The sequence below is a fragment of the Oratosquilla oratoria genome, chromosome 12 (genome assembly GCF_046742065.1).
Source record: "Oratosquilla oratoria isolate Oo_2021 chromosome 12, ASM4674206v1, whole genome shotgun sequence".
In the NCBI taxonomy this organism is placed as follows: Eukaryota; Metazoa; Arthropoda; class Malacostraca; order Stomatopoda; family Squillidae; genus Oratosquilla; species Oratosquilla oratoria.
Window position 1 is genome coordinate 5,653,159 of NC_134788.1, and position 26,605 is coordinate 5,679,763.

Sequence of the window (26,605 nt, forward strand, 5' to 3'; positions counted from 1 at the left end):
GGAGACGTTATCCTATGAGGATAGCTTCAAAACAGACATACACTAAATATACATATGGAATAATATACCTAAGACTCTAAGAGTAAATGGAGGTAAAACAGGTTTTGTTTCCTAATGTCTAAAAAAAATCTCGAACTGTCCGCAAAAAAATCTCGAACTGGCAACTGATGAGTCAGCTACTGTCGTCATTGTCCAGTGATGCCACCTATATAGATTAAGCAAAAGATCTACATATTTTGTGGTTCATTTCAGGTTGTCAGATTTTACTAAATAATTATGCTTAATTGACAGATTTTTAAGACCCCCAAAGGCTAGTGTAAGTTTATATTATTTGATTAGGTTACCCCTTAAAAAATACATCTTCTATGATGAACTCTGAGTTACACTGTATTGGTAAACAAGTTCAAATTGTAGTAATAACCAAGCTGAACTTGATTTACAGTATCAGTAACAGGTTTGTATTGACACTGATTTTATCATGAGCGTAATGCATGTTATGCAATAAATCATCTTGACTGGGCCAAAGCATGTTACGAATACAATGCTTGTCATATCTTGGTTGAATTTTATGTTTAATGTGGGAAAATTCTTGTGGAACTATTCTTCAGAAAAAAAAAAAAATTATCGGCTATGGCTGCTACATACCTTGAATATTTTTGTTTTTGACTGATAAATATGCATCGACATGGACAATTTGTAGTTTCACCCAACCAACGATTTTGAGGTCAATTTATAGTTTCACTCAACCATAAAATTTGATATGTGGCTTATGTGTTTCTGGTGAGAAATGTTGTGATATGAACGATGGTGTAGATCATTTCCGTCGTAAATGCGTACTTTTTGAGTAATTAATTATTGAAGTTATGCACTTATGCCTACATCTCCTGAACAATCTGGGGGTACGTGTGGGAAATCGGGGTTTTTGGGTGGGGAACACTAATAAATGGAGTAATGCGCATTGTAAAACAGGTATAAAATGAACAAAAACACTTAAAAAAAAAAAATCACATTTTAGGGTCGGAGTCCCGCCTAATGCGAGCGATAGCCATGAGTCAAATATGAAATTTTAGGATTTTTTTTTAATTCGGCACATATACATGATTTAGCATTAGAAAATTGAATATTGGTTATATAGATTATGATATATGAACGTAATATGTGATTTCCTTGGCGGTAACAAATAAAATACCTTGCTACAAGCAAATCTACTAAAGAATGAAGCCACTAGGATACAGTCGAGATGCCATGATGTCATGTCATGATGCCATGATGTCATGTCCAGTTACTGTCAGTTAGATGATGGCTTTCACATCATGGACCAGGTGTTGTCCAACTTCGGTTGACATTAATTTTAATAAGCACTGTTTCATAGACAATAGGGCTTCCTCAGACATTATGAAAGAAAATGGGGTTCTGCCATTGTCTGTTAATCGCCCAAGGTACAATAATAATCAGGGTGTCAGCATCCATGACGAGGACAATGACCCAGATGATCTTTAGAATTTGAGGTATTGAATTACTAAATATAGGTTAGGCTATGCAGGTTAGATTAGGTTAGGTTAGAATAGACTAATTTTTCATCCTTTTATTACTTCGACCCCGCCATTTATCAGAACAAACATGGCATATCTTTCAACCACCGTGACTTCATTAGTAAATCTGTTTAAGCAACTTTTTTGTTGTTGATTTCTGCCAAGAAAATCACATATTACTTTGATGTATTATAATTGACAAAGTACTTAATTATCTATTGCTATATCACATACATGTGCAGTTCTAAAAATTGACCTAATGTTAGATTTATTTGTATTTCATTAATTCATTATAAGTTCATATTTACTTGATTCATAGTCTTGATATAGACAAAGAATTTTAGGTTCATTAGCAAATTTTTATTTATTTAATGCAAGTTAGTTTGCATACAAGTCATATGTGTTAGAAAATTATTTCTATTTCTCATTCACTGGTAAGAACTGGTCAAAGTACCTCCCTCGATATCATATGAACTGCTCATACTTTGAATCCTCAATTGATTAACACAACATGTATCAAAGTACTCAAGAATGGAGTATACTTTGTTATGTTAAAGTAATTTTCTGTGTTATCTTGGTTAATAATAAAAAAGATTATCTTATGATATATTCTGAAGCAAAATAACTGACATATCAGGTGTTCAAATGGGTGTGTAGAAAAAAAGTTCAAAAATGTTTATTTACCCTTATGCTACAGGCTAATAGAAAATGTTATTCTTTTAAGGTTGTCAGACACTTTCTCACTTAATGTTGGCCTGGGAAAAATCAAAACATACAAATATATATGTACACATACATACATATATATATATATACATATATATATATATATATATATATGTATATATATATGTACATATATATATATATATATATATATATATATACTTATATATAAGTTATATGTATATATTATATATATATATATAGATATATATATATGTATATATATATATTTATATATATATATATATACATATATATGTATGTATATATAGATATAGATATAGATATGTATATATATATACATATATATGTATATATATATGCTAATAAGAACACGGGTACGTGTGTTCACTTATGCAAAGTAGACCGCTTGGAAAAAGAAACTAACGAAGCAGAGCGCTTTCGTATTTGTATATTTTTCTGTGTGTATACATATATATATATATATATATATATACATTATGTATGTATATATATATAATATATATATTTATAATAAATATTTATATATATGTATATATATATATAATATATATATATATATATATATATATATAATATATTACAGGTGAAAAATTAAATCACACATTTGTCAATCATGTTAAAACCACTGTTGGAGTAGAAAAGACCGGAGACAGGGAATCTATATATTTCGATTCCAAACTGCAATCCTCTTCAGTAGATACTGAAGAGGATTGCAGTTTGCAATCGAAATATATAGATTCCCCGTCTCCAGTCTTTTCTACTCAAACAGTGGTTTTAATGTGATATATATATATATATATATATATATATGTATATATATACATATATATATACATATATATATATATATATATATTTTCTTTAAGGCATATTGAATTGTATGCAACAGCAAATTGAGCTCTGATGAGTTTCCGATGAAGAGTTTCAAGTCTTCTAAAGATCTCTCTAGCATGGAGAGGTAAAGAAAAAACCAAGTTGCCGATAGAAGCCATCTAATGGGTAGAACAGGATACAAGACGTTTCGCTAATCACAGTTAGCATTTTCAATTGTGACAATAGCAAAGAAATGGATGATTATAAATACAGAAAGTAAACACTAGGAAAGATTACAAAGATTTGACGGTCAAATCTTTGTAATCTTTCCTAGTGTTTACTTTCTGTATTTATAATCATCCATTTCTTTGCTATTGTCACAATTGAAAATGCTAACTGTGATTAGCGAAACGTCTTGTATCCTGTTCTACCCATTAGATGGCTTCTATCGGCAACTTGGTTTTTTCTTTACCTCTCCATGCTAGAGAGATCTTTAGAAGACTTGAAACTCTTCATCGGAAACTCATCAGAGCTCAATTTGCTGTTGCATACAATTCAATATGCCTTAAAGAAAATATTTTGCCGCGTTACTCCAATATATATATATATATATATATACATATACATACATACATACATATATATATATATATATATATATATATATATATATATATATATATATATATATATGCACAAATTTCACAAGTCACACGTCAACCACAAATATGCAGAGTCCACTAGGAAAAGGAAAAACACACGGAGTCCAAGCGCTTTCGTGATATATTCACAGTATCAAGGAGTACAGAAAATTTTTCTGTACTCCTTGAGGAAGGAAGGGAGAGGACGGAAGACAGATACTCCTTGATAATGTGAATATATCACGAAAGCGCTCGGACTCCGTGTGTTTTTCCTTTTCCTAGTGGACTCTGCATATGTCTATATATATACATATATATATGTATATATATATGTATATATATATATATGTATATAGATGTATATATATAGATATCTATATGTATATATATGTATATATATATGTATATATATATATATATATATATATATACACATACTGTATATATATATATATATATATATATATATATATATATACATATATGACAATCTCCATGACCGTCGCGCAGAGGATTCGAACCACTGCTTCTGGACCCAAGAGAGGCTTCATAACATCCGCCTTAGACCACTCGACCACCGACGATATAAAACCGTATGAACTCATGATCTATCTGATTACCGAGATTGGGGAGGGCGCTAACTGCTCCCCCATAGAACCCCCGTTTTGCCATACGGCCAATCACACTCGTGGGAGTGGTAAGGACTGGAACGAATCCCTTTCACGCTTCTCGCCATCGTAATTACATGAGAAATTCGAGTGGTCTAAGGCGGTAGTTATGGAGCCTCTCTTGGGTCCAGAAGCAGTGGTTCGAATCCTCTCCGCGACGGTCATGGAGATTGTCAGATTGATGTCGCTGTTTACTAGCAAATTTCTCATATATTTACGATGGCGAGAAGCGTGAAAGGAAAAGTTCCAGAAGATTGGAAAAAAGCAAATGTACCTATATATAAAAGGGGAAATAAAGAAGACCCTACCAACTATAGACCAGTCTCTCTAACAAGTACAATAGCAAAAATTTGTGAAAGAATTGTCAAAAGAAGATTGGTAAAATATTTAGAAAAAAAACAACGTGCTAAATCCAAGGCAATTTGGATTCAGACAAGGACGATCATGCAAAGGATTACAAAGGCGGAGCATACCGACAGGAGACCTTTTGATCCATATCTAGGTCGGATGCGTCACCAATTTAATATGTTTCTATTCAAGGCTAATAGATATACTACAAGAAAGAGATGGATGGGCTGATTGTACATTTTTAGACCTAAAAAAAGCTTTTGACAAAGTACCACACAAGAAGTTGCTTAAGAAATTAGAAACCGAAGGAGGAATACAGGACAAACTGCTTAAATGGATGGAAGACTTTTTGCAAGAAAGAAAAATGAGAGTAGTGATAAGAGACAAACAATCAAATTGGGATGAAGTAATAAGCAGTGTTCCACAAGGAACAGTTCTGGCCCCAATAATGTTTGCTATATATATTAATGATATGGATGAAGAAATTGAAAGTTATACGAGATTCTTTGCAGATGATGCAAAACTATTAAAAAAAAAAAGTGAACACGGAAGAAGATTGTGAGTCACTACAGAGTGATCTAAATAAAGTCTGGAAATGGAGTAGGAAGTGGGAGATGGAGTTCAACACTAAAAAATGTAGTAAAATGGAATTTGGAAAAAGCAAAAACAGAATAACAGGATCATATAAATTGGGAGAAGGAATAAAAAAGTAGAAAATGAGAAGGACCTGGGAGTCATTGTTATGAATAATATGTCACCTGAGAAACATATAAATAAGATTTTTGGAGAAACTTATAATTTAATATGAACAATCAAAGTTGCATTTACATACCTGGATGAAGAAATGGTGAAGAAAATTCTAATCACTCTAATAAGACCAAGATTGGAATATGCAGCAACGATATGGTCACCAAGTTCAAAAAAATGTATAAAATAAAACTTGAAAGAATACAAAGAGCAATTACAAAATTGGCACCAACACTCTCAAAACTATCATATGAAGAGAGACTAGCACAACTTGAACTACAGACACTAGAGCAAAGAAGAGAGAGAGGGGATTTGATAGCTATTTACAGAATCATGAAAGGCATAGAAATTATTGATAGAGAGAATCTGATAAAATGGGATGATAGAAATACAAGAGGGCACTTAAAGAAAATCAAGAAAGACAGCTATAGAAGGGATCTGAAAAAGAACAGCTTTCCTCACAGAGTAATAGACAGTTGGAACAAGTTAGATGAGAAAGTGGTGTGTGCAAAAACAATACACGAATTTAAAAATAGTTTAGATAAAATGAAATATGAAGACGGGACACCACGAGCATAGCTCCCCTTCCCGTAAAATACAACTAGGTAAATACACACTTCTTTGCAGATGATGCAAAACCAGTAAAGAGAGTAAGTACAGAGGAAGACCTGGACAAAGTCTGGATGTGGAGTCAGAAGAGTGAAGTGAACTTCAACATTAAGAAATGTAGTATAAATGGAATTTGGATAGAAATAATGATGACATAGTAAATAAAAACAACTGAATAAATGAAAATATAAATAAATATCAACAATGATAATATCACCAATTATAATGAAAATATAGGTAATGAGAACCACTGATTTAGGGTCGATATATTGTCAGGTTATCCGGGACTGAGTTAAATTTAGTTTATACTAATTTGTCATTTTCAATCATTCTGTCATTAAAGAATTTTAACTCTTCTCGATAAATACTACGAAAAGAAATTCTACCTTGTTTTTGTAATACTGTATCATAAATTAAGGCTATGAAAGTAATTGTTTCATTATTAAAGATAAAAATATGCTAAATTAAGAATGAAAATATTACTTTGTTATTTATTTCAAATTAGAATATTTTCATTTTTATTTTTCAATGAATTGTGTGTATCAATGAATTGAGCATGTCGATGAATTCTTGTCGATGAATTGCTGCTGGTGAATTGTTTTTGGTGAATTGATGTCCAAGACAGATGGAAAACCTTTTCAGCATGATATTTGTGATGCAAGTTTCTCACCAAAGTGTAATCTCAAGTACACTTGAAGAACCAATCCAGGAAAAAGGTTTTACAGTGTGATTTTTGTATTGCAGGTTTCTCTCAAAAGAGCAGGTTCTAAGTGCACGTGATGACTGATACAACAGAGAATCCTTTCCAGTGTGACCCATGTGATGCAGCTTTCTCACAAAAGGGAAAACTCAAAATATATGAGATGACCCACACAGGAGAGAAGCCTTTCCAGTGTGAACTATGTGATACAGTTTTCACAAGTAAGTGTAATCTCAAGAGGCATATGATGATCCACACAGAAGAGAAGCCTATACATTGTGACCTGTGTGATGCAGCTTTCAGAGATAAGAGATCTCTCAAAAGCCATATAATGACCCACACAGGAGAGAAGCCTTTCCAATGTGAACTATGTGATGCAGCTTTCGTACAAAAGGGTACTCTGACAAAACATGTGATGACCCACACAGGAGAGAAGCCTTTCCAGTGTGAACTATGTGATGCAGCTTTCGTACAAAAGGGTACTCTCAAAAAACATGTGATGACCCACACAGGAGAGAAGCCTTTCCAGTGTGACCTGTGTGATGCAGCTTTCAGAGATAAGAGATATCTCAAAAGCCATGCGATGACCCACACAGGAGAGAAGCCTTTCCAGTGTGACCTGTGTGATGCAGCTTTCAGAGATAAGAGAGATCTCAAAAGACATGTGATGACCCACACAGGAGAGAAGCCTCTCCAGTGTGACCTGTGTGATGCAGCTTTCAGAGATAAGAGAGATCTCAAAAGACATGTGATGACCCACACAGGAGAGAAGACTTTCCATTGTGACCTATGTGATGCAGCTTTCACACAAAAAGGTGTTCTCAAAAGCCATGTGATGACCCACACAGGAGAGAAGCCTTTCCAGTGTGAACTATGTGATGCAGCTTTCATACAAAAGAGTGCTCTCAAAAGCCACATAATGACACACACAGGAGATAGCCTTTCCAATGTGACCTATGTGATGCAGATTTCTCACAAAAGGGTACTCTGAAAAACCATGTTAGGAACCACACAGGACAGAAACCTTTCCAGTGTGACCTCTGTGATGCAGCTTTCTCACAAAAGGGTGCTTTAAAACCCCATGTGATGACCCACATGAGAGAAGCCTTTCCAGTGTGGCATATGTGATGCAGTTTTCTCTCGAAAGAGTGCTCTCAAAAGCCATATGATGACCCACACAGGAGAGAAGCCTTTCCAGTGTGAACTATGTGATGCAGCTTTCTCACAAAAGAGTAAGCTCAAAAGACATGTGATGACCCACAAAGATAGAAGACTTTCTAATGTGGCCTGTGTGATGTAGGTTTCTCACAAAATGGTACTCTCGAAAAAAAATATGGTGCTTCACACTGGGAAGAAGCCTTTTCAATGTGGCATATGTGATGCAGCTTTCTCACAAAAAATGTGCTCTCAAAAGTCATGACCCACACTGGAGAGAAGCCTTTCCAGTTTGGCCTATGTGATGCAGCTTTTGTATGAAACTGACATCTTAAAGATCATATGATGACGCACTTAGGAGAAAAGCCTTTACAGTGTGACCTATGTGATGCAGCTTTCTCATAAAGAAGGATACTCTCAAAAGCCATGTGATGACCCACACAAGAGAGAAGCCTTTCCATTGTGGTCAATGTGATGTAGATTTTTCACAGAAGGATTATCTCAAAATCCACATGATGACTCACACAGGAGAGAAGCCTTTCCAGTGTGGCTTATGTGATGTAGCTCTCTCATGAAAGGTTACTCTCAAAAGCCATGTGATGACCCACACAGGAGAGAAGCCTTTCCAGTGTGGCCTATGTAATGCAGCTCTTGAACAAAACAGAAATCTTAAAGCTCATATGATGAACCACACAGTAGAGAAGCCTTTCAAGTGTGGTCAGTGTGATGCAGCTTTCCTACAAAACTGTTATCTTAAAGTTCATGTGATGAACCGCTCAGGAGAGAAGCCTTTTCATTGTGGTAACTGTGGTGCAGCTTTTTCACAAAAGGGGCAATGTTAAAAGGCATGTGATGATCAAGACAGGAAAGAAACCTTTTCAATGTGGTAATTGATACAGATTTTTCAGAAAACTATTCTCTCCAAATCCATGTGACAATTCATACAGGAGAGAAGTCTTGGTGCTTCATTGGCGACAGGTATACCTTGGGATTTGAGGACCTGTACTGTACGTTGGTATCCGGGCATAGAGACGTCTTTACTCACTGAGGGGTGCACTACTGTTTCGATGAGATGTTTCTCAGTGCCCAAGTGCAAGTTGAATTCAACGATGTCGAACTTCTGAGATAGTTCAGTCTTGTTAAAAGAATCAAGGCGGCAAAGCACGGTTCCTTTTGGCCTGAGGTCAAGTTGGTCTACAACGGAGGTGTGAACGAATGTGCGTTGAGCTCCGCAGTCAGCGAGTACTTGGGAGATGCATTTCTTGCGGTCTTTAGTGAGGTGTCCGGTGAAGATAGGCAGACCGACAGTGTTCTGTACTGCTCGAGGCATGAGGGCTGGGTCAGCGCTCTTTGTTGCATTGTCAAGAATTGTCGAAGGTTGTGACTCGTCTTCTGAGGGGACCGAAACAGCGGTTCCATGATCAAATGGTATTATCTGAGGACCTCGAGCGTCATTATCAATTTGTGTAGTCCCAACGATGATCGTTACTGGTTCCGGTCCTTGTGGTAAAGTGTCATCTGGCGCAGTGGAAGTTTGGGCTGAAGGTTGTAAGGTGGGAGCCGAGTGCATTGAAGAGGAGATGCTGGTAGCTTCCGGGGCGTGGCCTACTTGGGGCGTGACACAGGGGCTGCCGTGGTGAGAGCTGGTAGGCGCTGATGAAGTAGAAGTAGATGTACTCGGAAAACTTCGAGTGTCAGTGGCAACTTGCGTATTCTCAACGATGAGGGGTACTGGTTCCGGTTCTTGTAGTAAAGTGTCATCTGGTGCAGTGGAAATTTGGGCTGAATTTTGTAAGGTGGGAGCTGAGTACATTGAAGAGGAGATGCTGGTGGCTTCCGGGGCGTAGCCTACTTGGGGCGTGACACAGGGGCTGCCGTGGTGAGAGCTGGTAGGTGATGATGAAGTAGAAGTAGATGTACTCTGAGAACTTGGAGCGTCAGTGGCATCTTGCGTATTCTCAATGATGAGGGGTACGGGTTCCGGTTCTTGAGGCAAACTGTCATCTGGCACAGTGGAAGTTTGGGCTGAAGGTTGTAAGATAGGAGCAATGAAGAGAAGGTGCAGGTGACTTCCGGGGCGTGGCTTACTTGGGGCGTGACACCGGGGCTGTCGTGAGGAGAGCTGGTAGACGTTGATGAAGTAGAAGTAGATGTACTCTGAGAACTTGGAGCGTCAGTGGCAACTTCGTATTCTCAACGATGATTGGTACTGGTTCCGGGCCCCGAGACAAGGTGGTATCAGGTACAGAGGAAGTTTGGACCGACGTGGTGAGGGGGACCGTGGTCGTCGGAGTGTGCTCTAGCACTGCTTCTGTGGGTGCTGGAGAGGGTTCCAAGACGATTGGAGTTACAAGGATGGGAGCCATGTATATTGAAGAAGGGGTATTGGTGGATTCAGGGGCGTGAGTTACCTTAGGCGTGACACTGAGGGCGTCGTTGTGGGAGCTGGTAGCGGCTGATGGTGTAGAAGTTGAGGTGCTATCTTGGATTGCTTTCGTGCCAGGTGGCGCTGGTTGCAACGGAAGATAATAAGGGGACTGGTGAGGAGTGGGGTAGGCCCCCAGATACTGAAAGAAGGGGGGGGGGTAATACGGATGGTATCCTGGAGCATGCGGGTGACCAGCAGGGGGTTGTGATGAGCCCGCGCTGTAGGGAGGAGTGGGGGCGTGGCTTGACGGAGACTGGTTCCAGAGGTGAGAAGGAGCTGGATTCTGCGTAGGAGAAGCGAAGATGCCATTGCTAGTTATATTGATGGCTTGAGGGCACAGTGGTGCCTTATGGCGGGCGCCACATTTCAAGCAGCCTGCTTGAAAGTCACAACGGTTGGTCTGATGCTTGTTGGAGTAGCAGATGGTACACTTGCCTAGTGCTAGAAGCCGGTTGGTGCGTGTGGAGATATCCGGGTACGTCGCACAATGTGACGGCCGATGTGGGCCACTGCAAAACAAGCAGTTGGCGCGGAGCTGTGCTTCATTGGGGACCGCAGGTGCCGGCTGAGAGGGCGTAGGTGCTGGCCTTCCTGTGGTGTGCTTTGACGTTTGACCTAGAGTCCTCGGAGGCGTCGGCGCACGCGTTGACGTCTGTCGAGATGGGCGCGTTGTTGGTTGAGCAAGAACAGGTGTAGGGGTCGCTGTGGGAACAGGGTGTGCCGTCACAGGGGTATGGTGTCGACTGCCCACGATGGCACCCGTTTACCTTGAGTGCCGCGTGAAGCTCTGGCGCACTAAGTTCAGAGGTGCCTCTGAACAGGTACATCGACGAGAGAACCTGGGATGGCTGTTTCGGTACTAGAACCCCTTCTACAAATTCATCGGAGAGGGCTTGTCCTACCACGTTCTTGTAACGTTCACTCAATTCGTCCCAATCAGCGAGGAAACTTGACAAGTCCTCACAATCGTCAGTAGGTGCGGGAATGACGATGAGGCGTTCCTTCAGACCTCTGCGTACTGCCAAGGGCTTGTCATAGGCGTCATGAAGTCTGTTGATGACGTGGTCATACGCGGTATCGTTGTACACTGGGTAGCCGATCAATCGCTTGGCTCTACCCGTTAGGGAGCGCATAAGAGCGCTGAACTTTTCTCCATCTGTATATCTACTGTTGTCATGAATCACAGTTTTGAAAATGCTCCACCAGCTGGAGAACATTTCCAGATCCCCATCGAAAGAGGGGGGTTGGGGATCCTCCCTTATGTAGGTGATGGTGGTGCCTTGGTGAGGCTGTTGCTGGGTCGCTGGAGCGGTGGGATTTGCGCCGTTCATTCTGGCGTCTGCTCGGAATTTTAGGTTGAGCAGGGTTTTCTTGAGGGGTTTCAGTTGCTCTCTAAGTGGCGCAAGTTGACCATCGTGAAGGTGTTGGGCCCAAGCGGGCTCTAGGAACCGCCACTCTTGATGATGGGCTTGACCTTTGTAGATTTCCGTCGCTGAACTAGGGGACAGGCCCTCGATGTTGACAGTCCCATAAGCATCTGTGTACTCCGTGACTGCTTCTCTAAAAAATTTTGCGTGATGGTAACGAGTTCGTCCAGTGTTGCGTTTGCAATTGTGCTTTCGGTGGGGCTGTAATAAGACATAGTGGCTGCCGCTAATATACTGGCACTATAGGTCGTTTCTATGCGAAAAGGCGGCCGTCTGAGAATGCTTGCGACAACAGGTAAACACTATGTCAAGCGAACGAACTGGAAATGTCACCCGAATCTCATGGCAGTTGTGCGAGAATTTCCACGGGGATTAGTTTATGGTTCAGTTAAATCATAAGTCGAGAGGGGCGAGGTGCGTCCGCTCTCACAACGACTGGTTACAGAAACGTAAATGGTTCCGTACACGTAGTTCAATGAAATAAAGTGAGAACAAGATACGATGAATTGAGAAGCGAACGAAAAAATCGAACGACGAAAAATGGAAAATTGAAGGGGGTGACTAAAGAAGATTGTGCTGTCATACAAACTACAAGGCCGCTTTGTTTCCTGGCCGGGCAGAGCCGTTAACGTAAGGGCAGTCGTAACGGTAACGGCTAGGCTTAACGTAAGGGTGTGGCGGATGGCGCCAAAACTCGAGGGGCCTCAATAGACCCTAGGATTTGAAACAAATGACGCAGCTTTGAATTGGCCGGGCTGAGCCGCTAAACTAAGAAAACCGATGATGGCTAAACTTAAAATTATGAGGTGTGGCTGATGATGCCACTGAATGAAGTCGACGGGCGGAACTACCCGTGAAACAGGGACCAGAGTATTTTCAGCACAATCTAATTCTACTTAGGGGGCGAAATGTTGCCCAAGTGAAAGGATACAAGTAGGAAGGGTGAATCAATGTAACACAGAGATATTATAGCATGCTTGACCTTGGGCGTGCCTTAGCGAGCAGGAGGAACTCCTGTACATCGCACTAAATTGCTAACCTATGCGCAGGAAACATTCTGTGATTTACTTCATGTGTTGTCACACGGATTAATTGAATTAGTGGGATCACATGAATTAATGAAATTAGAGATCTGTACATAGGGAATGGACCGAAAATCCGGTTCGAAGGACCACTTGTGGACCGTGTCACAAATTACTGGACAGTGGAAGAAGGTGGTGGTTGTGGGGGCGTGGGAAATACCTACCTTAAGTGAGGGATGAAGGGGGAAGGATAGCCGCAGTGGGAAGCCGAAGTCCAGGAGATTTGAGTCACCGACCGGGACCACGCGCACCCCCTTCTCGGCGAGGGGTGGGACAATTCATTAAGTAGACCGTCCTAGGCTAATCAAACAGATCATCCTATTGTGAGTTTTAATGATCAAGATTATTTCTACAATCAATCCTCGTTGGCATGCGCCTCAAATCTATAAAGGCTGGTCTAAAAGTTAACATATTGTTCCTACAGTATTCTAACTCCCTGCGCGCCTATCTATGAGTCCTATCTAGTAAACACCAATATCGTTACTTGCTACCATCCTTAGGGGGCTTCTGCTGGTTGCGGGAATGTCTTCAAATAGGCGCGGGTCCCATGTTCAGGCAGGATGCGTTTGCTACTGAAGGATAACTGTGCCGTTGAGCACGGCGGGAACCCTGGCCATCCTTGTTGTTGGGCACCTTATGGCGGGACGTGGGTTCGATCTCGTAGGGGGTTTCCTATTTTTCACTATCAAGTTCCTTTCAGGTCAGGATGTCCCGAAAAGGGGGGAACTGTTTGTACAAATAGTCGAATAGCACAAGGGTGGTGTGTTCACTGGAGGCTGACCTCGTCACGACACCGTTCAAATCCGTTCCCACGATGGTCTGGGTGTCACTCGCAACACTGTCTTCAATTCGATAAGTCTCCGGGGGATTTTGTACTTGAATCACTCGTGTAGAGTCTGACAGTGCGTAATCGGTCACTTAAGAAAGCAAATCCTCGATAGCCACCATATGGGAGGGTAGGGCGCGATTGAACTTCCGAGAATACGAGCGGCCCGACCTCCCTGTAGGGACCCAGGGGGATTAACTGCCCAGTGCCCGGCACCGCCGGGTCAACCGCCCATGCCCATACACTGTATGGCATACATCGTTGCCGTTACTTCCTCGTTTCCACTCCCTAGTTTTGAAGGGAGCGCAGTGCAATATTTTTGTGGAAGTTGAAACAGTTCAAATTGTTCCTTGAGGGTAGTCACTACTCACGAGAGTGGAAGATATGATCCTAACTAATATGATTAAAACCAAGATCTATATACACCAGGTCTAACCGTTTGAGCCATTCTGCGCAGCTTCTGACGTCATCTGGCTGCGTCCGTTTTCTCTTTGCGAAACACTGAAGAAAACTGAAACGCTAAGGAAGACTGGAATTATTATACCCCCCCCCCCGTTATCTCTCTAGCTCATTGCTATTATCAGTGTGTGTGTGTATTTATACTTGTATTTTACGGGAAGGGAATATTGTCGTGTGTGCTTATGTGTACACGTTCACATGGGTGTGTGTGTGTGTGCGTGTGTGTGTGTGTGTGTGTGTGTATTTATATACTTGTATTTTACGGGAAGGGGAGATATCGTCGTGTGTGCTTATGTGTGTACACGTTCACATGTGTGCGTGTGTGTGTGTGTGTGTGTATTTATATACTTGTATTTTACGGGAAGGGGAGATATCGTCGTGTGTGTTTATATGTGTACACGTTCACATGTGTGTGTGTGTGTGTGTTTGTGTGTGTATTTATATACTTGTATTTTACGGGAAGGGGAGATACGTTGTGCGTGCTTATATGTGTACACGTTCACATATGTGTGTGTGTTTATATACTTGTATTACACGGGAAGGGGATATATGGTCGTGTGTGCTTATTTGTGTACATGTTCACATGTGTGTGTGTGTGATTCATCTTGGTCTTTTGGATCACGTATTGGACTCGTGATCGATAGCTATTTCCCTGCCGGAAGAGAGCTCAGAGCTCGTATGTCCGATCTATGAACTTACACGCACACACATCTCTAACCCCCCACCCACGAGAGTTGGAGTAAAGACTCGAAGCGCAGCGATACTGAAAAAAAAAAACAACCCTGGGCAGGATTCGAACAAGATATCGCCGATATCTCGGCAATATTAGTCTGAAACTCTACTTAACGCGCCACCGAATCGTTCATATATGTTTAGGTGTGTGTGTATTTATATACTTGTATTTTACGGGAAGGGGAGATATCGTCGTGTGTGCACACGTTCACATGTGTGTGTGTGTGTGTGTGTGTGTTTATATACTTGTATTTTACGGAAAGGGGAGATATCGTCGTGTGTGCTTATATGTGTACACGTTCACATATACGTGTACACATATATGAGTGTGTGTGTGTGCGTGCGTGTGTGTGTGTGTTTATATACTTGTATTTTACGGGAAGGGGATATATCGTGTGTGCTTATATGTGTACATGTTCACATGTGTGTGTGTGTATGTGTGTGTCTATGATTCATCTTGGTCTTTTGGATCACGTATTGGACTCGTGATCGACGGCTATTTCCCTGCCGGAAGAGAGCTCAGAGCTCGTAGGTCAGATCTATGAACTTACACGCACACTCATCTCCAACTCCCCGCCCACGATAGTTGGAGTAACGACTCGAAGCGCAGCGATACTGAAAAAACTCAACCCTGGGCAGGATTCGAACCAGGTACCACCGATACCTCGGCAATATAATTCAAAATTTCTACCATTCACGCCACCGAGTCGTATATGTCGGTAGAGGTGTGTGTGTATTTATATACTTGTATTTTGCTGTGGATGTGTTGTGTCTTGCGACACTGTTTCTGAACCAGGGCAGTGGACAAGGTGCAGGGATGACCCGTCATCCAGGAGGTGCTAAGATAAGAGGGAGGGTGGAGGGGTGTGGAGTGTATTCAGGGATGGAATGGGTGGAGATGATTTTATGCCTTTCCTTTTTGGCTACCTCCCTTGTAAGGGGGAAAAAGCCTTGGTATATGTATGTATTTTACGGGAAGGGGAGATATCGTTGTGTGTGCTTATATGTGTACACGTTCACATGTATGTGTGTGTGAGTCTGTGTGTGTGTGTTTATATACTTGTGTTTTACGGGAAGGGGAGATATCGTCGTGTGTGCTTATATGTGTACACGTTCACATGTGCGTGTGTGTATTTGCAGGGAAACGATGAAAATTAACATTTGGTTTAATTCCTCTTTGGCACAATAAGCCATATTGTCAAGATCTATATATACCGGTATATATAGATCTTCATTATTCAGAATATAACTAATTGCCTGGAGCGGTGCTAGTGGAGGCAGCAACATGTCCGTGCAACGTACCAGCTACAACTAACAGCGATGGGACGCGCGAACCCCCACCTTGAGCAGACAGGTGATGTCACGGGCCTGCTGCGCCAACACTCTCGAAATTCGGTCGGAAGTGGTTAGACCTGGTATACATAGACCTTGATTAAAACTAGCCTAAACAATAAATGGCAAGCGCGCAGGGGGGGGGGGGAGTGAAACCATTAGAACTAATTCGAGCTGTAACTCTTGGATGTAATACACTAATTCTATTCATAAAGTAGCAACTCAACTGCAAGAAGGAACAGTAAACTTGAGAGGTTGTGGAATCCCACACTTAATATTAAACATTCGTGTCTTTGCTCGCAGGCATATGTAGACACCTGGAACTAAAGGGAGGGGGGAGGGTTTTCCTGAGCAATTAGAAGTCTTTCTCAAATCCGTTAAGGCACTGTAATTGACTGCCAAATTAGCGCAATAGTTAATGAGGATAAGGAGAAGGAAAAATATCAAGAAGTAGTTGCTAGAGGCTTTAAGAATTCCGGTGATTCCCAAGAGTAGAGGGAATTGATAGCCGAAAAGGGCTGAAAGGAGACGAAAAACTGAGCGAAAGTATTTGGTAACTGGGGTTTAAAAGCAGACGTAAGAAAATGAGAAGAAATAGTAAGTCGTGTGTCACAACCCTAAGTTGTGACAATATGCTTATATAAACAACCACATCCTCCATCTATCCCAGTTATTATGATGATACAAACTCCCCAACTATTGGCTACTTGTTAATCTATTGTCTAATTGATTAATGTAGAAATTCAGTGACTTTGCTGTTATTCTTTTCGACATTTTTAAGGATTTTTTTTTATATCAAAATATATATTTCATAAAAAAAAGTGGAGGGGGGGGGGGCGAACTTGCCTTCCAAATAATCGTTTTTGTCCATTGGTGCCATGTCCACTTTCAGCCTTAATCTGAGATAATTGAAAACATTTAAAATCATATTAACCTAACAGCTTAAATTTAAATGATAAAAAAAAAAAAAACTCAAAGCAATACGAAAGAATTGGAATACTACCAAATGGATGACGGACAGGCTGAAAATTGAGATCGGAATAAAAAATGCACTTTACGCAAGAATAAATAATGTGGAAACACACCTCAACCCAAATATGATATGGCAAGACTGTTTATGAAGAAAACGCGACAGTGAAACGTAACTATTAAGGTTGCCAGACAAACGAGATCCATCCCAAAGGGCTTCTTTCATCTCCACAGAACAAAAAATAAGGAAAAGATAGACCCGATTAAAAACGACGAAGGTGTCATGATAAAATCGAAGGAAAAATGAGTGAGGCGTTTAACAAATATTTTCTCTCCGTGTTTACAAAGGAGAGGTTAGATATGGTATGTATGACTGCGATCTGATTTTCAGTAGGGACAAAGGAAGTAGACTAACATCAGCATTAGCAAGGTAGAAGTAGTCAAAGAGATTGATAGACTTAAAGGTCAGATATCAAGAATTCCGTAACTTTTTGTATTTACAGTTTAATGTACATAAAAAAAGCATACTGACAGTATTCTATATAATTCCACAATCTACATCTTATCAAATTTGGCAAAAACAGTTGTTTGTCTTCATCTCATTGCGTCGTCTGCTATTCGAAACAACCCGCCCGTGCGCTTCGGGAACGTTCGGGGAATTCCGCGTTCGTGACGTCACAGTTGCCAAACAATATTGTTATTCTGAGAGTGCATCGTATTGCTTTTGCATTGTCAGTCGTGTGTCGTCTCTTGAGTGTCTCATTTTTTTTTTTTTTTATTGTCACAAAATTGTGATAATAATGGTGTACTGCGTTGCCGCAGGCTGCAACAATGGTAGTGGAAGTGGGAGGAGTTTCTTTCAATTTCCTACGGAGCCAGCCCGACGATCGGAATGGATAGAAAGGTGAACAGAGCAGGCAAAAGACCGGGCAAACTGTGGGAGCCTTCGAAGTTTTCAGAACTTTGCTCTGACCACTTCGAAGAGGAATGCTTCGAAATGAATCTAGCGTTATCGATTGGATTTATGGAGAAGACCAGGAGACATCTAAAACCTGATGCTGTGCCCTCAATTTTTGCAGCTACTACAAAGCATTCCACGCCGAAACCAAAAAAGAAAAGTAGGTGGTCAGCGTTTGATAAACGCCGGAGGCTTGAGGTACCGTAGGCAGTTTACTTTTTCTGACTCCATGCTAAAAATTCCTGGCGCCGCCGCTGGACCGGAGGTATAAAATATTGCAGATACCTACAAAAGACACACTAAATCAGATGTAGTGTCTGAAAGACAATCGCGAACACGGTTTAATCATTGAAGCACTGACTAGGTTGTGTACAGCAGTAGTATTGCCATCACATTTACATGATAAAGAGTCAACAGACTAGTACATGGTACATGACTTTGTAATCAAACTAACAGTGATTTCATAAGTCCACATTGCTTCCTGATATTTATATCACATGTCATTGCGTTCACATCAAACTTGGGGATATTTGAAACCACAGTATGTATAGTCCTCACTTTCCCACTGTGCACGAATTCGTGAGACTGCACAAGATGGCAAAACTTTTCTGTTTTTCTTTTAACAAGGATGTGGTAAATCCATCTGGTGAAGTGCCGGTAAGCAATATATCTGTATAGCCTGAAAGAAACAACTGCATAAATATTGATAGTCATTTTATGATGTTTTTCCTTGTACATATTTTTATTTTTATGCACTTTACTGTGTTTAGTAAAATAGAAAATACACAGTTGACAGTACTTATTAAAAGATTATTTGGTTTCATTTTATTTACATGTATTCATTCATTCATTCCAGTATTTTAAATGAATAATCTCGATCTTGCAGGAAGAAATGGCCACAAGGCAATTCATATCATTTAATTTTCCCCCCATGCTTGGAATTTTAGAGACTGACAAATGATCGTCGACATAAAAACAAAGGACCCCATCCCATGCTTGCAATGATAGCCTAAATAAGGTAGGAATAATGCACTGAATTTCATACCAGTTGGTATTCCCAATCCTATGAGAGTGGTCAGATCTTTTGCGTTTGCGTCTAGGAGGGGTGGTAGGCATCTTGATTCTCGGCACCGTCTAAATCAACGTCGCCGTCAAATTTCGTCTCCTCCCCCGTGGTCTCGGGTTCTGAATCTGACAAATCGCTTTCCCCTTCTTCTTCGCTATTTTGTTCACCACTTTCTTCATCTTCACTTGCACTGTATTCCGACGAAGAAACGGGCTGTCCTATTATCAGTTCGAACTGGTAAGGCTTTACAATGCGATGTTCGGCGATATCAAACTCCTCTTCCTCTTCTTCTTCCACCATACATACTATCCTTCCGAATTGGAATGCACTATGGGCCATTTTTGCGAACAAATTTGGATTAAAAACGAACATGAAGATGAATAACTCGATTGGAATGACTACAGCGTGTGTTTCTTTGTCCGATTGTTTGGCAACTGTGACGTCACCGCCGGTTCACCTAGCGGCGATTACTGGTACTAATTACTAATCGACTAGAACATCTAGACTTCGGAAAAGTGGTATGTGAGGCGCAATTAAAAGTGACTTTTCTGAATAAGTTCTTCTGTAACAGGTAAAAACTTTATTTGTATGCTTTTAAAAAGTACTTTTTCGAGCAATACGATGATTTTTAGCGAATGGTATATCTGTTGATATCTGACCTTTAAATCAATAAAATCCCCGGGTCCAGACAATTTTTTTTCCGAGTGCTTAAAGGTCAACTATGAAGGTTTAAGATTTTTTTTTTCATGCATGAGAATATAATTTAGAAGAAGTAAGAACTCTAAAATGCACATTTCTAGCATTTTATAGTCTTTATTTTATCTAAATAACATGATCTTAAAAGTGCCTGGTAGCAAACAAACTTTTCAATGTCGTAGTTACATTTTCCACCGCAAGGGCAACTGATGACGTCAGTATTGCCAGCGTGCAGCGAGCAACACGATGGGGATTTCACATCGAGTGAAGAGAGTTTATCGGATTTGTTCTTGTGTTCCAATGTGGGTGCGGTACAAGAATACATGTACAAACCAATTCGGATATCCAAACAAGACTCAAATGACGAAGAACATGTTGAAAGCGAGGAATCTTCAGAGGATGAACGCCCAGAACAAGGTTAGCATGGTTAGGCCTATGGCATTCATGAAGAAGCAGAAGACCTTTTTATTAAATTTTCTAACATGCTAACCTCCTTGCATGAACAGATAAAGTATCCATGCACTGTGGACGTGGTCATCTTGGTGTTCGTCCGGATGTTTTTCCAACAAGAAATCAATACTAGCCCTGTTGGGCATGCTGGGGCCTGGTAGATAGGACCAGACCTATCAACGTCTGCTAGGTATTAGGTCTACTATTACATGCCTTCAAGCCTTCATCCGCACGTCTGATGACAAACCAACGAAATCATGTGTCTGGTCCGTTGTGGTTGGTGGTGTGCATATATGGAATGCATTCCGACGAACTCACCAGTCCTTATTTCCTGCTCGTTCTGGGCGTTCATCCTCTGAAGATTCCTCGCTCTCAACATGTTCTTCGTCATTTGAGTCTAGTTTAGATATCCAAATTGATTTGTACATGTGTATTCTTGTACCGCACCCACATTGGAGCACGAGGTGGGCATCCAAATCCTATAAATCTTCTTCACTCGATGTAAAATCACTATCGTGTTGCTTGCTGCACGCTGGCAATACTGACGTCATCATTTGCCCTAGCGGTGGAAAATGTAACTACGACATTGAAAAGTTTGTTTGCTACCAGGCATTTTTAAGATCATGCTATTCGGATAAAATCGACTATAAAATACTAGACATGTGCATTTTAGAGTTCTAACTTCTAAGTTATATTTTCATGCATGAAATAACAAAAAATAAAGATATCTAAAACCTTCCCAGCTGTAGTCGAGAAGGCTTATGGGAGAGTTTTGATTGAGAGGATTAGGAGAGAAACAGAGGGAGTAATTGGTAACAGTGTGGGTTTAGGACAGGTAGGGGTTGAGTGGATAAGATTTTTGTGCTAAGACAGACATGTGAGAAAGCTTTAGGAATAGGTAAGGATGATTTTTGGGGTTTTATGTATTTGGAAAAGGCTTATGGCATGGTAGGCAGGAAGGTACTGTGGGAGGTATTGCAGATATATGGGATAGGAGGAAAGGTGTTAAGAGCAGTCAAGAGTTTTTAAAAGAGTAGTAGAGCTTGTGTTAGGAAATAGGCAAAATATTGGGTAACAATAAGGTGGTCAACGAATGGAATAGACTTGGTTACCATGTAGTGAGCGCTGAATTTATTGGTTGTTTTAAGAAACGGTCAAACAACTTTATTGGTGGGGATGACAGGGGATAATGGACATGAAACTGCCTAGCATAGGCCTTACTGTCTTGCAATCTCCTTCATTCCTATGTTCTTATAGTTTTTGTCCATATTCTATTAATGATCTTTCTAAATTCCGCTTCTTGTAGCTCATTTGTTTGTCGCAAGGTGATGTTTGTAAACACAGTGGGTGAAGTTGGGAATAATCAGCAAGGTTATGTGGCACAGATATTTAGGTGAGAAAGTTTGAAAGTTGTACTTGTAAATGCTGAATTCTATCTCGTTATGATTTCAGTTTAGTATTTGTATATCCACGAATACTTTTTTTATTTTTGCCATTAAAAGTAAGTTTTGGCGCAGTATACGTTTTGGTGCTTACACAATTATTCCGAAGCGAAATTAGTGTACTGTAGTTTTTTCGCTACGTCATCGTGTAGTATTGTCTTTGCTTGAGAATTTGCTGCACAATAAATCTTTACAATTAAGCATTCATTAAGTTCTAATATGAAACTTGGTTTGTCTGATAACTTGTGGGGCAGCTTGATCTGTCGCCAACTCGGCCCATCGACTGCTTGAGACGCCATCTCTTGTTTCAATAAATGCGAAGGTCGAAGAAATTAAAGTATGATAAAATTGTGTACTCTAACCCAACCTAACCAACGTAGGTGGGCCAAGTTGACAATGGGTTGAGGTAGCTTTACTCTCTTTCTCTCTCTCTCTCTACTCCAGTGGCTATCAGGACTGCAGTCCCTTCACCACTTTCACTATGCCTCTCCAGACCAGTCTGTCCTTTGCTTCCTTCCAATTTTGTAGGTCAGGGTTAATGCAGGCCACATCATTCGCCAATCCATCGCTCCACCGGTACGTAGGTCTTCCCAGGGGGCGTCTACCCCTTATACTTCCCTCCATCACCATTTTTGGTCATCTTGTTGGCTCCATCCTGGCACAGTGACAGGCCCACCTTGCCCTTCTCCCACTTGCAACATTATGCAGCCAAGGTAGCTACCAGCACTAAAATTCCAAGTTTGGTTTAGCCCTTGCTTGTTGCATATAAAAGACCTTTTCCTTACTGACAAAAAGCTTTTTTAATTTTTTAAATAGCTTGAAAAATAAGAGATACATTTTGAAATTTTCTGCAATTCTGATTTTTTAGCTTGACTGACTTAAAATAAGAAGTGAAAATAAAGGGTGGTAATTTTTTAAAATTTTGGCAAAGAAGTACACACAACCATTGGTCCAATTTTAATGAAACATGGGTCAGAGTCATTGGAATAAGAAAAGATAAGAAACTATCAAAAAAGTATTCTAGCAGCAAAACCTGATGATCCAAAATGTATTTTTCAGCAGCAAATGCACCCTCAACACTAACAACAATCTTGAAGTTGCTCATTTCCAGGAAAAAAAAAAAAAAAAAAAAATATCACATTAAAAAGTGAATATATAGGTGCCTTACATTTAGATTTGTACTCAGTACACTAAATTACCACTGCAACTATGCAAATTAATATTTAAATTGGTGAAAATCCTTATAGCCACTTTGACTGCTTGAGACACCATCTTTGTTGTGGTAGTTGTGGAGGTTGAAGAAATTAAAGTACAAATTTGTCTATGGTAAGCTAACCTACCCTACCTACCTAACCTAACCTACCTACTTAACCTAATCTACATTTGATAATGCAGTATTTGTAATTCTAGAGGTCATTAAGGTTGTCATTGTCATCTTTGATCTCTGAATCTATAAAAACAAAGATGGTTTCTAAAGGAGTTGATGCAACTTAAGTCGTTTGTGCATAGATTTTAGCAGTTTTCTGTTATTGATTTCCACCAAGAAAAACATATATTGATGTATTATAATCTACAAAATCAATATTTAATTTCTAATGATCTATCATGTAGATGTGCTCTTTTAAAGAAATACTGAAAACCCAAATTTTTCTTGCAACTTGTGCAGCACAGAATTAATTCTAATGCAACAAATTTCTAGAGGAGATCCCCATTATTATGTCAAATCAGTTAACCCATTAAACTCCGATGACAAGATGTCTTGTCATTTGGTCAAATAAAACAAAAAATCATAAAACACCAAAATGTTTGATCAAACACCAGAAAAATATTTTTCTGGTGTTTGATCAAACATTTTGGTGTTTTATGATTTTTTGTTTTATTTGACCAAATGACAAGACATCTTATCATCGGAGTTGAATGGGTTAATTGAGAAGATGAAGATATATCACTCTAAACATTCTGATCACTTTTTCTTTCCCCAACCAGTGCTGCCACCCCCAAACTCCCCCTACAATCTCAGGGAGATTTTTATTTTTTGAAGTGGTGGGATGGGGAGCTTTGTATGTTGCCTTGTCTGACAAGAAAATATGAAAATGTATGCTTTTGGGGGTCATTTTAAATTGAGGCACCTTAAGTCATTCAATAGAATAAGCACCAGGGTTTTCAGTTTAAGATTTGGCACCTGTTTGAAACAGTATATAACACCTATGCTCTGTTAATGATACACAAAGAGCCTTTAAAGTATAAGAAAAATATTTTAAGATGTTAAGGAAAATTTCAATTTATGACAAAGATTTAAAGGATAATTATATTGTCCAGCTACATGGTCATATAAGCTTTGAAATGAGTTAGTTTAGGTTAATTTGTAATAGATTATAAATAATTTGTGAATAATAATAATAGAAAATAATCAGCACCTGAGATATTAACAACTCAAGAATAAGCACCTGAGATATTAACAACTCAAGAATAAGCACCTGTCTTCTAGTAATTTTAAGAAAAGGCACTTCAGTTGGTTTATCTTGAATTGATATGCATTAGGAAAAAGCAAGCATAAATTAAATTTGAAAATGAAAGATGCACAGGTCCTTAAAATTGAAGCAAACTTTGTTATGATGTCACATATTATTGTGTGGAAAAATCTGTTGTGGACAAATAAATGTATACACTTTGCTACATTATTCATTTTCCTGTGAAAAATATCCGCATTTATTGGCTATTTTGACAGGATCTGACTTGATTTAACTTTTCAAAATGCCATCTGTTAAACACTGCTGCTATGGATTATGTCATAGTGACTCACATCATGAGGATAGACCACATATAAAAGGTTTTATTTGAATCCATTTTCCCAAACCACATTTGGGCATTGAAAATATCAGTGATGGGTTTGAGTATGTTGAAGGGAGGATTTTATCACTGAACATATGAAAAGAGACACATACATATACAGGAAACACTTTGTAGGTGAATCTGGGCCTACCGATGACCACTCTCATCCAATCGGGCCCTCTCAAGCCCAAAGCAAGTTAGTCCACCAAGCACTAAAACAGAATAATGTTGTCCGGTTGAAATTCAAATATTGTTTATTCATTCATTGTCAATTACAGAGCCTGTGAGGCTTAAGCCAGGTCCACACTGCTTCATGCAGAACTGCATGCAACAGGTGAGGGTGTTGAAAGCTGAGTTGTTCACACTGAATGGGGCATGAGGAAAGAATGCCAGTTTCATAAGTGCAATTCCTATCTATATCATTGGATAGCTTCTATCATGAGTACTTTGTACCCCATAAAAAATACCGCTAATTTGTAGTATCATCAATGGTAATTTGAAATTTTTAGTGTTTGGTGGGGGTGGTAATGGATACCAGTACAACTGTACCTAACCTATAAATTCTTGTAAAAGTGTTGGTAGTGCTGGGAGCAGGGAAAGCATAAAATTTTGTTGTTTGCAGGGCCTACATTTTTTCATACTGGCCTACTTGTATTAACAATTTTGAATATAAATTTTGGGTTTTAATCCAGTTGTGCATAACTACACAATATAGCATTAGAAAATTAAATATTAATTTTGTAAATTATAATACATGAAAGTACTATGCAATTTTCTTGGTGGATATTAAAAAAAAATTACCTTGCTACAAGCAAATATACTAATGAAGTCGCTAGCATAGGATTGGGATGCCATCTTGTCATTTGTCATGTGTTTACCCCTCGGTACTTCCACCAGTACCTCGTGAGGTATATATTCATGAAGGAATGCTATGGAGTCGAAATCCATGCATTCCTTCAAGCTATGAGAAACCCTTGTACCTCACAATCAGAAAGAGTGATTGAACAGGCCGCCAACATCCGTCACGATGACAATCATCTGGATGACCTTTAAATTACAGGTACCAATTTATTAAATACAGGTTAGATTAGAATAGATGAATTTATCATCCTTTCATTTCTTAGACGTCGGCATCTATCAAAACAAACATGGCATACCATTTGTCCAGTGTGATTTTGTTACTTATGAAATCTGCTTTAGGTTTTTTTTTTTTTCACCAAGAAAACTGCATGATATGGTGATGTGATTTACAAAATTAATAATTTTCTATTGCTATATCGCGTAGTTGTGCACAACAGGACATTACCATTGTTTGCCAGTCTCACAGATTCAATTCTTATCTATATCATTATATAGCTCCTATCATTCTGAGTGTGTTGAACTCCATGAATATCACAAATTAATAGTAACATCAGTATGAATTTTATAAAGCGTATTTTTGACGGGATGGGCTGGGGGCTGCCGCACCTAACCTCACATTTTTAATGTCATGGTTCAGAGTAACTCTTTCCTCATATCAATAGTGTGTGCAAACACCATACAAGAATTTAAGAACAAATTAGATTTTACAAAATACAAAGACAGGTCACTATGAGCATAGCTCCCCTTCCTGTACAATATAATTAGGAAAATACAACTAGGTACAGGTACTCCTCGTTTAACGACGACAATTGGGACCAGCGCGCCGTCGTTAACCAAATTGGTCGTTAAGCAAAAGTGTATATATATATGTACATGTACTGTATGTACAATGTCCAGCAATACATGTATCTTTATTTTCGTGTATTTTCCCTCTTTTATACAGTATATTAAAGCTTTATTTACTGTTTATTTATGGTGGTTAGGTTCCTAAAATTACCGTATATGACCAAATCCGCGTATGCTGACATTCCATATTGAATACCTGGGTATTGTTTTTAGTTTCTACCATGGCCGCAATATAGCAATAGAAAATTAATTATTAATTTTGTAAATTAAAATGT

General features: G+C 39.5%; 1 protein-coding gene across 3 annotated transcripts in view; it reads left to right on the plus strand.

Moving 5' to 3' along the window:
* The first annotated feature begins 370 nt into the window (after window positions 1-370).
* The window catches only part of LOC143030921 (uncharacterized), a 39,959-nt gene continuing 13,724 nt past the window's right edge, over window positions 371-26,605 (plus strand). Inside the window, exon 1 of one of the 3 annotated variants that reach the window (XM_076194180.1) lies at window positions 371-454. The gene's annotated coding sequence lies outside the window, so the exon portion shown is untranslated. Of the gene's footprint in view, window positions 455-21,584; window positions 22,505-24,882; window positions 24,958-26,605 lie in introns of those variants that run through there. The other 2 variants (XM_076194181.1, XM_076194182.1) reach the window with 2 other exon arrangements.